Below are 10578 nucleotides of genomic sequence, written 5' to 3' on the forward strand. Positions count from 1 at the left end.
CTGCATTGGCAGGCAGATTCTTAACCACTGGACCACCAAAGAAGTACCAGTACCAACCGTTTCAAACAGTTTGGCTTCCCACAGGCTACTCCAGGACCTGGAGATCGTAACACCTCACTAGCATCCTAACAGCTACCCACCTGTCCCTACCTGAACACACACACCTCTGCTAGCCTCTTTATCTCCTGATCTCATCTAAACTTAGTCTAAATATTTAGCTTTGTGTGTCCCAAATCATGCATCACAGAGGTTTTGCAAATCCCTTTTTGGCATAGTCACTGAATGTCTAAAAATTATTCATGACAAATATATCTAAGGTAAGATTTCATTTCCTGCCAGATCAGCCAGTCTTCTTACATATGAACATTGAACTGCTCATCGGCCATGAAATACATTGAAAAGGAGTTATCATGCTTGTATAGTCATTGATTATCCCAGAAAAAGTAGTGTCTTGAAAATGAATTTATTTCCCCTGTATATACTTTTTTCTCTTTTGATGATTATACTCTGTGTCTGGAGAAGGGATGGGCTACCCACTCTAGTATTCTTGGGCTTCTGCTGTGGCTCAGCTGGTAAAGAATCCGCCTGCAATGAGGGAGACCTGGGTTTGATCCCTGGGTTGGGAAGATCCCCTGGAGAAGGGAAAGGTTACCCATTCCAGTATTCTGGCCTTTGTCTTAGATTAATTTATTGTAAGTGTGTAGGTTTTTTTCTGAGCTCTCTATTTCATTAATCTGTGTCTATTTTTGTGCCAGTACCATACTGTTTTGACTACTGTAGCTCTGTAGTATAGTCTAAAGTCAGAGTACTTGATATTTCCAGTTTTGTTCTTTTTTCTCAAGATTGTTTTGGCAATTCAGGGTCTTTTGTAGTTCCATATAAATTTTAGGGTTATTTATTCCAGTTTTGTGGAAAATGTTATGGGTATTTTCATAGGGATTAAATTTTAAATTTGTAGATTGCTTTGAGTAGTGTGGCCATTTTAACAATATTAATTCTTTCAAGAACACAAAATAACTTTCCATGTATTCATATCATCTTCAATTTCCTTCATCAGTGTTTTAAAGTTTTCAGAATATAAGTCTTTCCTTTCCTTAATTAAGTTTATTATTAGGTATTTTATTATTTTTGATCTGATTTTAAATGGGATTATTTAATTGTTTTGTCTTTCTCATGGTTTATTATCAATATATAGGAAAGTAACAAATACTACCTCCACTAAGGAACCTTATGAATTTACCTATTCACATCCTCTTATTAGTGTTTATTCAATCAGTAGTGCTCACAGTTGAACACAAATTTCTCTACTATTATATGTAAACAAAGTACCAGTATTCTCACTCTGCTCTCACTTGCATCCCGAAAGATAACATCTCCCCAAAGATTCATTCTCCTATTCTTGTCCCTCCTCCTACCCAGAAGAGTGTGATGGTAAGACAAAATGCCTCTACAGTTCTATCTGTGGTCCCCTTCAGCCATACCCTGGCTGTTTCAGCTCCAGATATCACAAAATTTCCCTTGCAGTCAGTCACTTCCATTGAAAGACTCCTTCATTAAAAGTTCTATTACCCATTCCCAGAGAGTCTACCACTGTTCATTTAAATTTAACTATATAGGTAATTTCTATATATATAGCGAGTCTTCAACAGTATGTGAACTGAGAACTTTCAGATGTTCAAGCTGGTTTTAGAAAAGGCACAGGAACCAGAGATCAAATTGCCAACATCTGCTGGATCATAGAAAAAACAAAAGAATTCCAGAAAAACATCTACTTCTGCTTTATTGACTATGCCAAAGCCTTTGACTGTGTGGATCACAACAAACTGTGGAAAATTCTGAAAGAGATGGGAATGCAGGCCACCTTGCCTGCCTCCTGAGAAATCTGTATGCAGCTCAAGAAGCAACAGTTGGAACTGGACATGGAACAACGGACTGGTTCCAAATCGGGAAAGGAGTATATCAAGGCTGTATATTATCACCCTGCTTATTTAACTTATATGCTTAGTACATCATGAGAAACACTGGGCCGGATGAAGCAAAAGCCTGAATCAAGATTGCCAGGAGAAATATCAATAACCTCAGATATGCAGATGACACCACCCTTATAGCAGAAAGTGAAGAGGAACTAAAGAGCCTCTTGATGAAAGTGAAACAGGAGAGTTAAAGCTGGCTTAAAACTCAACATTCAAAAAACTAAGATCATGGCATCTAGTCCCATCACTTCATGGCAAATAGATGGGGAAACAGTGGAAACAGTGACAGACTTTATTTTCCTTGTCTCCAAAATCACTGCAGATGGTGACTGCAGCCGTGAAATTAAAAGACGCTTGCTCCTTGGAAGAAAAGCTATGACCAACCTAGACAGCGTACTAAAAAAACAGAGCTATTACTTTGCCAACAAAGAGCCATCTAGTCAAAGCTATGGTTTTTCCAGTAGTCATGTATGAATGTAAGAGTTGGACCATAAAGAAAGCTGAACACCATTCATTGGAAGGACTGATACTGAAGCTGAAGCTCCAGTACTTTGGCCACCTGATGCAAAGACCCAACTAATTGGAAAAGACCTTGATGCTGGGAAAGATTGAAGGATGAGGAGAGGGGGACAACAGAGGACGCAATGGTTGGATGGTGTCACCAACTGAAAGGACATGAGTTTGAGCATGCTCCGGGAGATGGTGAAGGACAGGAAATCCTGCAGTGCTGCAGTCCGTGGGGCTGCACAGAGTCAGCCATGACTGCGTGACTGAACAACAACATAGATAAAGGGCTTCCCTGGAGGCTGGGGGTATAGAATCCGCCTGCTAATGCTGGAGACATGGGTTTGATCCCTGGGTAGGGAAGTTCCCCTGGGAGAATGAAACGGCACCCCACTTCAGTATTCTTGCCTGGGAAATCTCATGGACAAAGGAGCCTAGTGGGCTACAATCCAGGGAGTCACAAAAGAGTTGGATATGACTGAGCTACTAAACAACAACAACATACATAGATAAAATGTGCTACAAATTTTTTTGTTCACCACTATTTGCTCTTTTTTTTTTTCTGTTGCAATCTGAGGTTTCTGTTCCTATGTATTTGATATTTGGTTAGAATTCTCACTCTACTATTTTCTACATATGAGTGATATATGATATAACTAGTGATATAATTTCTGAAGTCTTCCAAATCCACAATATCTTTCTTTGACCCATGGCAGACTGACACCCTGTGACCTCATGTTTTAGACTGACCAATTTTTTTTTTTCGTTTTTATGAGGAGGAAATTGAGGCTCAAAGAAAGAAGGTAACCTGTTTAGGTCATATTGCTATTAAGAAGTGGATGACTAGTAAAGGGGTTGGAAGGGAGAGAGAGTGACTAAAATAGGGATTAGCAGTCAAAGGTTAAGCTAGAGCTTAACCCAACTTCAAGTTGATGAAATGGCGAAGACGGCAAAGACATGGCTGGAGGCAAGGCTGGCATGAGTGTGCACCATGTCGGTACAGGGAAGCTCATGCACGTCTTCACACTCCACTTCATAGCCTGCTGTTTGCCCTAGGTCTTGGAGAGTGTGTGACTGATTCTCAAACTTTGGTGCACCTGAGGCTCGCTGATCATAAACCATAATAAGTAGTCTCTATGCTCTGTGTAGTTCCTCAGTACATTCTGCTTATATAACACAGAAGCTGGCAACCAGGCCAGATTAATCATTTCTCAGTTCAGGACACAGTTTGGTTAAGAAGCTCCATCCAAGATCAACTCGTAGGTGTCCTTGGTGCCTGTGTTCGGGAGGGATGTTGGATAGTAGGGGAACAAGGTATTCAACCATCCCGTTTACTCTTTTCTTCAGAGGCAAATCCAGTAACGGTCTTTTGGCTCCTAACCCAGAACAACTGGTGCAATCACCAACGTCTTCGCATGTCTTAAATGAGAAGAAGCTGAGAGAAACAAACAGCTGCGTCTTTCTTTGTGTGTCAAGCCTTCACTTAAGGTGCAATCCCTCTAAAAATCAGAGAGAAGGGGAGAGTATAGACAATGTGGGGAGAGAGAAAGCCTGGGTGATCCTGGCCCTGAGGACTGTAAGAATGCAGGACTCAGGGGAGGCATGGATTAATGTCACCCATATCCCCTTCACATCCACCCCTGTGCAAGGGGGCTTTAGGGGGCACTGGACCCCCAACCCTCTGGCTCTGTTGCTTTCTTCTTGAAGTTCCCAGTGTTCAAGACTCCTCCCCGCTCCTCTTAAAGCTTACATTCTGATGCAAGGAAACAATAACTAAACTAATAAAAAAAAATCATACTATACAGTGAAGTGCAGTATATTAAACATTGGCATAACAGGACAGAAGATGACAGAGGTGGAGAGAAGAATATTTTATAGGGGTGGTCAGGGAAGACGTCTTTGAAAACCTGGCATTTGACACAGCTCCAAAGAAAGACAGGAGAGAGTCAGGCATGCGTGTACGTGGCGGGGGCGGGGGTGGGGTGGGGCGGGGGTGGATTCCAGATCACGGAAGCTCTCCAGGAAGTACCCAACATGTCCACTGGAGTAAAAAAAATAATAATAATAAGTCAACCTCCATGTATGTTTTTATCCAAAAAAAAAAAAAAGAAAGAAATTGAACTAACATTTAGTATATTAATTATAGAAGATATATATACATATATAATATAAATAATACATATGGGGTAGATGCTCAGTTAAAAATCATAGGGGTAGGAAATAAAAATTATAGCGATTACTACACTCCTTAAAGCCACCCGAAAGGCAAAGGATAGATTTTATCTATGTCTCTGTCTTCAGATTCCACCACTCTGGAATATACTAGATATCAACATTTCATGTATAGTTTTTTTTTTGTAATCTCTGTGTATATATTTTTATAGCCTCTACTTTAAAGCTCCTTTTTTTTTTTTTTTTTTAATATCAACTAGGCCTAAGCCTTGAAGACTAAGTGAAATTCGCTCAGTCATGTCCGACTCTTTGCGATCCCATGGACTATACAATACATGGAATTCTCCAGGCCAGAATACTGGAGTGGGTAGCCTTTCTGTTCTCCAGGGGATTTTTTCCAACCCAGGGATCGACAGGTCTCCCACATTTGCAGGCGGATTCTTTACCAGCTGAGCCACAAGGGAAGCCAAACAATATTGAAGTGCTTCTCCAGCAGATCTTCCAGGGCCAGGAATCGAGCCAGGGTCTCCTGTGTTGCAGGCAGATTCTTTTGCAACTGAGCCATCAGCGAAGCCTTGAGGATGGGTCCCTAATAAATGAACAGATGAACAAATGGTTGGAAGGATGAAACAGTATGAGAAGAGATGATTTACTGGAACTGCATGCATTGAAATGCTGCAAAGGCAGCCTTGGCACCATAAAAGACTTTGGGTGTTGGCATCTGACAGGAATTAAAATCATCCAAGGATCGCCCTCGGGCAATTTATTCACTTTGTTCCCTAATCTGTGAAATAGGAAATGGGTGAAAGTGAAAGATGATGAATTGAGACAACCCTGTAGAAAAGGCCAAAACACAGAGTCTGGCACTGAGAGGACAGTTCCTATCTTTCATCTCACTCTCCTCTCTTCAACCCCACCGCCAAGCAGCCCGCTCCACGCTGTCAGTGCGGGGAAACAGCTGCTAAGACAATGAGAGGTGGCTTGCAGGCTTTGCTCCCATGTTGCTTTTACCAAATAGACAAGGACCCAGAGTGATGAAAACACAAGTTTGACAGAGACAGGTGAGCTGAGCCTTAGTTAACTGAGCGGAAGGTAAGTTGAGGGGGCGGGGGGGAAAGCTGAGCCAACATGAGCTAGTGCAACCTTGGGCTAACAGTGGTACTCTCGGGGAGGACGCGACACAGCGTCTGTCACCTCCACCTCGCCGTTCCCTGACACAACTGCAGCACCCTAAAGGTGTGGGAGACTGTAGGGAGAAATATCAATAACCTCAGACACGCAGATGACACCACCCTTAGGGCAGAAAGCAAAGAGGAACTAAAGAGCCTCTTGATACAAGTGAAAGAGGAGAGTGGAAAAGCTGGCTTAAAATTCAACATTCAAAAAACTAAGATCATGGCATCTGGTCCCATCACTTCATGGCAAATAGATGGGGAAACAATGGAAACAGTGAAAGACTTTATTTTGGGGGGCTCCAAAATCACTGCAGATGGTGACTGCAGCCGTGTAACTGAAAGACGCTTGCTCCTTGGAAGAAAAGCTATGACCAACCTAAACAGCTTATTGAAAAGCAGAGATATTATTCTGCCAACAAAGGTACGTCCAGTCAAGGCTATGGTTTTTCCAGTAGTCATGTATGGATGTGAGAGTTGGACTATAAAGAAAGCTGAGCACCAAGGAATCGGTGCTTTTGTACTGTGGTGTTGGAGAAGACTCTTGAGAGTCCCTTAAACTTCAAAGAGATATAACCAGTCCATCCTAAAGTAAATCAGTGCTGAATATTCATTGGAAAGACTGATGCTGAAGCTGAAACTCCAATGCTTTGGCCACCTGATGCGAAGAGCTGACTCTTTGGAAAAGACCCTGATGCTGGGAAAGATTGAAGGCAGGAGAAGGGGACGTCAGAGGATGAGATGGTTGGATGGCATCACCGACTGGATGGGCATGAGTTTGAGGAAACTCCAGGCGTTGGTGATGGACAGGGAGGCCTGGTGTGCTGCAGTCCGTGAGGTGGCAAAGTGTCGGACACGACTGAGAGACTGAACTGACCCAAGTCGTGGGGCAGAGCACGGAAGCCTGGCGAGCCACCCCGAGCTGCCATTGGCCGTCGTGACTGTCAGTCCGCGCTCAGCTCCGCTTGCCCCGCCTCCTTGCCCCGCCCCGTCTTCCCGGATCTTGATCTGCGTCCTCCCGGATCTTGATCTGCGTCCTCCCGGATCTTGATCTCCGTCTGCGAACAGTCTGCGGGTGTCCATCCGCCGGGAAGCAGCTTTATCCGCCGCGAATACTCGCTTGGCTTGCGCGAGTGCCGGCGCCGGGAGGGGTGGGGGCCGGGAAGGGGCTGCCCGCGCAGACCTCGGTCACAGGCCCCGTGCGGGAGGGTCCCGGAGGGACAGGTTGGGGCAGCAGGAAGAGAGACGGAAGGGAAGCAGTCCGGGAGGTGCTGGGGTGGGCCGGGAAGCTGATTAGAACCGCAGCGGGGGAGCGCCAAGGTCACGTGCCAGCTGCCTTGCGTGCCTAGGGAGTCAGCCTGGCTCTGCTGGTAGCTGTGTGCCTGCAGGCCAGTTGCTTGATGTCGCTGGACGTAGTTTTCTTTTGAAATGGGGATGACTGAAGTTGCTCCCTGGGGTGTTATGGGGATGAAATCAGTTAATGTTTGTGAAGTCCTTAGTTTTCGTTCAGTGAAAACGGATGGTCGCCAGCGGCATTGGCATCACCTTTTGAGAAATGCAGGTCACCCCACCTGGCCACACTCCAGCCTTATGGCCTCGGGAGCTCACAGGAGCTCAGAAATGTGTTTCAACAAGATCACTACAGGATCCCCACGAAGTGCTGGTCTGAGCTCCTCAGGCAGATCTGTTGATGCCTCTACTGGTTAAATGATGCAGATTACCGAGCCTCACTTGGTGAATTTACGCTGAAACTGAGTCCCAGAATCTGTGGTTTATTAAAAGCTACTCATGTGATTGAGTTTGAAAGCAAATGGTTGGAGAATCACAAATGAATAGATCGTTTTAATTCACATATAGGGAATCAAGACACCCGCCCTCCATCCCACCCCCACCCCCGCACCCCAAAATGCAACCGGAGCTTGCCTAAGGTCTCCGTTCAGGGTCCTAAGAAACTGTGAAGCTCTAAGGTTAAACTCCGCCCCGACACACCTCCGCCTCTGCCCCAACTAGTCCAGTGGCCTCAAAGTATCTTGTTTCCTAATCTGTGAAATGGGAGCAAAAGTCACACCTAGCTCAAGGGGTGACTGTGAAGATCAAATATGACCCAGAAAAGTCCCCTCTGGGAATATGGATTGGACGGAAGTGTTCATCCATGTCTGGCCCCAGAGCCTGCAATTCCTGCAGGGGCCTGGGACCCTGCAATTCACTTGATAAAATAAGCCTCCTTGGAAACTCAAGTCAGCAAGTGAGGGGCTTTGGGGAGATATCCAGGCCTCTTAGTTTGGCCTGAGTCTGGTCCAGCCCAGTTCTGAGCCATCCCCAGAACCGAGACAGGAGCTCAGAGGATGGTTTCCAAGTCCCATTGTGCCTGCGAGGATGCATGAATAAAACCATCCAGCTCACACTGCCTCTTGGCTCCAGGCAATGGCTCCAGGCAGTGTCACCTCCATAGTTCTTTTCCTGGTGAGGAAAAACTCCCTGCTTGCTGGAAACCTCCTTGGAGCATCTGGTGTCCTGCAAGGGAGGGCTTTGCCGCCCCCCAAGTGTATTGTCTTCCTAGGGCAGGATGGACCAGGGGTCTCTGTAGGCAGTTTAGCTGCCAGGCCTTCAGGGCTGACCCTATGGTGCTGCTAGAAATATAGAGCCCCCACCCACCTCCTCTTTGGAGGGAGGTTCAAGAGGGGACAGGGTTGGAGGGAGGTTCAAGAGGGAGGGGACATATGTATACCTCTGACTGATTCATGTTGACGTAGGGCAGAAAGCAGCATTGTAAAGCAATTATCCTCCAGTTAAAAATAAATTGTAAATGTTAAAGTAAAAAAATAAATTGAAATAGATTCACAGACGTAGAAAACAAACTCACAGTTACCAAAGGGGATGCATAAATGCACAGTCATGTCTGACTCTTTCCTCTTCCAGGGGGTCTTCCGATCCAGGGATGGAGCCTCGGCTCCCGTGTCTCCTGCATGGCTGGTGGATTCTTTACCTGCTGAGCCATCAGGACACCCCTACCAAAGGGGGTGGTGGGGGATAAACTAGAAGTTTGGGACTAACATATACATACTACTACTATACATAAAATAGGTAAAGCACAAGGACCTACTGTATAGCACAGGGAACTAGACTCAGTATCTTGTAATAACCTATGATGGGAAAGAATCTGAAAAATTATATATATATATATATATATATGTATAACTGAACCATTTTGCTCTACACTTGAAACTAGCACAACATAGTCACATAATTTGGGAAGATCCCCTGGAGAAGGACATGGCAACCCATCCCAGTATTCTCGCCTGAAGAATCCCATGGACAGAGAAGCCCAGCAGGCTACAGTCCATGGACTCACAAGAGTCGCACACGACTTAGCGACTAAACCACCACATTCACGTAACTGTGAATTAATTATGCTTCAATTAAAAAATTAAAAGTAAAAAAAATTTTTTTTAAGAATAAAAGGGAGGGGACAGCTTCTAAGTTGAACTGTGGTGGGCCCACTGTAAACTTATGGGCGAGGAGGAGGAGACCATCCCACTGGGCTCTGGCATATTCCAGGACCAGCTCTGGAATAGGATGTCCAGGCCTTCAACCCCGATTCTTCCCCAGAGGCCAGATCTCCAGCCCTTCATTCTGTGTTGTCTTTGTACATCTGATGACAGTTTTCCCTGTTCAGTTCAGTTCAGTCACTCAGTCGTGTCAGACTCTTTGCAACCCCATGAACCGCAGCAGGCCAGGCCTCCCTGTCCATCACCAACTCCTGGAGTCCACCCAAACTCATGTCCATTGAGTCAGTGATGCCATCCAACCACCTCATCCCCTGTCGTCCCTTTCTCCTCCTGCCTTCAATCTTTCCCAGCCTCAGGGTGTCCCCCATAAAACCCCTGTTCATCCCTCATCCATCAAGTTTGAATCTAAATCAACGTTTCTCTCTCTCTCCTTCTTAACTTCTCCCTTTCTCTCTTTCTCTCACATATTCTCCTCAGGTAGAGGAAAGGTGTCTTCTTGGCTCCTAGAACATGTTGTTTTTAACTCTAAATACAGAAATCAGCCCATGCTGTTAGGACTATTGAATGTGGGTGGAGCTTCCCAGGTGGTGCTAGTGGTAAAGAACTGTGCCTGCCAGTGCAGGAGACATAAGAGACACAGGTTCGATCCCTGGGTCAGGGAGATCCCCTGGAGAAGGAAATGGCAACCCATTCCAGTATTCTTGCCTGGGAACCCCATTGACAGGGGAGTTTGGCAGGCTACAGTCCACAGGGTCACAAAAAGCTGGACATGACTGAAGTGACTGAACGTCATGCATGGAGTAGAGACATCTTTGAAGGTGTGAGCAGTCTTTACCTCATTATGGGTTTGGTGGTGGTGGTTTAGTTGCCAAGTCGTCTCCGATTCTTACGACCCCAAGGACTGTAGCCTGCCAGACTCCTCTGTCTGTGAGATTCTCCAGGCAAGAATACTGGAGTGGGTTGCCATTTCCTTCTCCAGGGGATGTTCCCGACCCAGGAATTGAACCCAGGTCTCGTGTACTGCAGGCAGATTCTTTACCAACTGAGCTACAAGGGAAGCCCCATTATAGGTTTAACAACAATTAAATAACCCAACCACCTGTGACTTGGTGGTGGTGGTTTATTAAGAGGTGGAGTCGCTAAATCGTCTCTGATTCTTGTGACCCCTATGGACAGAGGAGCCTGGCAGGCTACAGTCCATGGGATTCTCCAGGCAAGAATATTGGAGTGGATTGCCATTTCCTTCTC

The 10578-nt window shown here is 45.4% G+C and overlaps 1 long non-coding RNA gene across 1 annotated transcript; it reads left to right on the forward strand.

Annotated features, from left to right (window-relative positions):
* The first annotated feature begins 7696 nt into the window (after positions 1-7696).
* Positions 7697-9264, forward strand: LOC147358847 (uncharacterized). The gene is made up of 2 exons (XR_015141717.1): positions 7697-7788; positions 9051-9264. It is a non-coding gene; the product is annotated as an uncharacterized LOC147358847 (long non-coding RNA).
* Positions 9265-10578: the final 1314 nt, after the last annotated feature.

Source organism: Bos grunniens, chromosome 15 (genome assembly GCF_055505025.1).
Source record: "Bos grunniens cultivar Pamir isolate PY7600 chromosome 15, Bosgru_T2T1.0, whole genome shotgun sequence".
Lineage (NCBI taxonomy): Eukaryota > Metazoa > Chordata > Mammalia > Artiodactyla > Bovidae > Bos > Bos grunniens.